Source organism: Petaurus breviceps, unplaced genomic scaffold (assembly GCF_028583685.1).
Source record: "Petaurus breviceps papuanus isolate PSGF00001 unplaced genomic scaffold, PetGlider_PUasm1.0 186, whole genome shotgun sequence".
NCBI classification, from domain to species: domain Eukaryota; kingdom Metazoa; phylum Chordata; class Mammalia; order Diprotodontia; family Petauridae; genus Petaurus; species Petaurus breviceps.
This window is the reverse complement of record NW_027185798.1, coordinates 33895361-33897258: the sequence shown is the minus strand read 5'-3', so window position 1 is coordinate 33897258 and position 1898 is coordinate 33895361. Positions and strand designations below refer to the sequence as shown.

Sequence of the window (1898 nt, the reverse complement as noted above, 5' to 3'; positions counted from 1 at the left end):
TGCAGTGATCACCATTCCCATCCACTTAAGTTCACTGGCACCCAAGACAGCCATGTTTAATCTTTCCATCTCCTGTTTAACCACATCCAACTCACCTTGGTTTACAGATCTTATATTTTAAGCTCTTTTGCCACATTGATCTTTACAGCTTCGGACATTCCTTTTGTCACCAGACACATCTGCAGCTGAGCATCCTTTCAGCTCTGGCCCAGCCACTTCATTAGTACTGGAGCTACTTGTAGGTGTCCTCTGCTTTTCTCCAGGAGTATGTTGGAGATCTTTGGACCTGAGAGGCTTCTCTTCTGATGTCATCTCTTTAATAATTTTAATACTGTCTGTGGGGTTTCTTGACAAAGATATTGAAATGGTTTGCAATTTCCTTCTCCAGTAGATCACCTTTTGCCAGAACTCTCCACTAGGACCTGTCTTAGATAACCCTTCATGGCACTGTTCATAGTTTCACCGAGGTAGACAAGACCCTCCACCATGGCAAGGCAATGATCTAGGAAGGGGATATAGAAATAAAGATGACCAATACTGTCAAAAATGCTTCTTGTCAGGTAACTCCATCAAGGGTATCAAGGATTCCATCTGGGTTATCTATATTATCTCCAAAGTGGCCATCTAGATTCAATAGAAGTAAGTCACAGAGAGTCAAGAGAATCCCAGTGGTGTGCTTAGGAAGAAGGAGTATCCTGATTGTCTTGCAGTTACTTCTTATTATTGGAGACCACTTTCTGTATGGAGATGTGTGGTCCTGGTGAGAGTTTATCCTAACCTCAATCTTCATTGCTCTCCTTATGCCCCCTCCCACTTTTGTGTTCAGTGGCGTCATTAATCCATCTGGTCCCAGGGTATTATTGACCTATCATTCAAGGTATCTAGAAGAAAACCTCAACCATTCCCACGTTTCAGCAAGATTATCTTTGACATACTTTTTCACATCTTGCCTTATGATCCAGCAAGTGTTTGTGAATCTCGTCAGCCAATGAGTCAATCTCCTGCACATATCCCTTTATTGCTTATTCTACTCCTTTGAGTATGACTGGTTCAACAACAGAATTGAAATGCATCAGCAGTTATCCAAGACAGAAAGACAGGGTAATGACCTTACCACTTTGAATTTGATCTATCTTTGGCCTTCCTGAAAGCCATGTAGTCTTCTTACATCATCAGTAATTGCTTCCTCTCTAGCCTCTTCTCTCTATTCATCATCAAGTGTTAATGAAGCAAAGGCCCCTCGGAAAGTATACTTCTTCCACATGTGCCTTTTCTCCTTGGTAATTTTCCTAAGCAGCTCTTCCTAAGACTCTTTCCAAGGGAGTCTCCCAGAAGTCCATTCTGAGCAGCTCAGTCTCTACAGAGAAGCCCCCTTCACCACACCAATCTCTTACCAAACTGTAGGCTGCTGCAGTCCATTGAACTGCCTCCAATAAGGGGTAGATTTGGTGGGGAAGCATTGATGTCTGTACTCCTTATTTCTCCTCCTCTAGGGAAAATAGGACCTACTCTAAGTATCTTTTTTGCACATTCCCATCCTCTACGAGGATCTGGAAATCTATTGTTTTATTGTGAGAGTAGAGCACAATCCTGTTTTCACACCAGTATAAAGATTTTTAACACTATTATAAATCTAAAATAACCACAGGTTTTTCTATTACTGTTTTCTAGCATTTGCCAGTCCCTATATACCAGTCCCAGGAATTACTTTCGGTAATGATTTGAATACCCTGTGCCATCCTCTTCCTTCTCCCCTTTCCCCCTTAACCATCCTTGTATGAATGGATCTGGTAAATCCAGTTTCCTGGTGGTTCCTAAGCTGTGGAGGGAGGAGTCTCCCAGCTAGCTCTGCTTATTTCTCTCTACAGCCTTCACTGTCTTTATTTCCTATAACTCAA

General features: G+C 42.1%; 1 pseudogene; it reads left to right on the top strand.

Annotated features, from left to right (window-relative positions):
- The first annotated feature begins 527 nt into the window (after positions 1-527).
- On the top strand, positions 528-1422 carry LOC138162234 (etoposide-induced protein 2.4 pseudogene; annotated as a pseudogene).
- Positions 1423-1898: the final 476 nt, after the last annotated feature.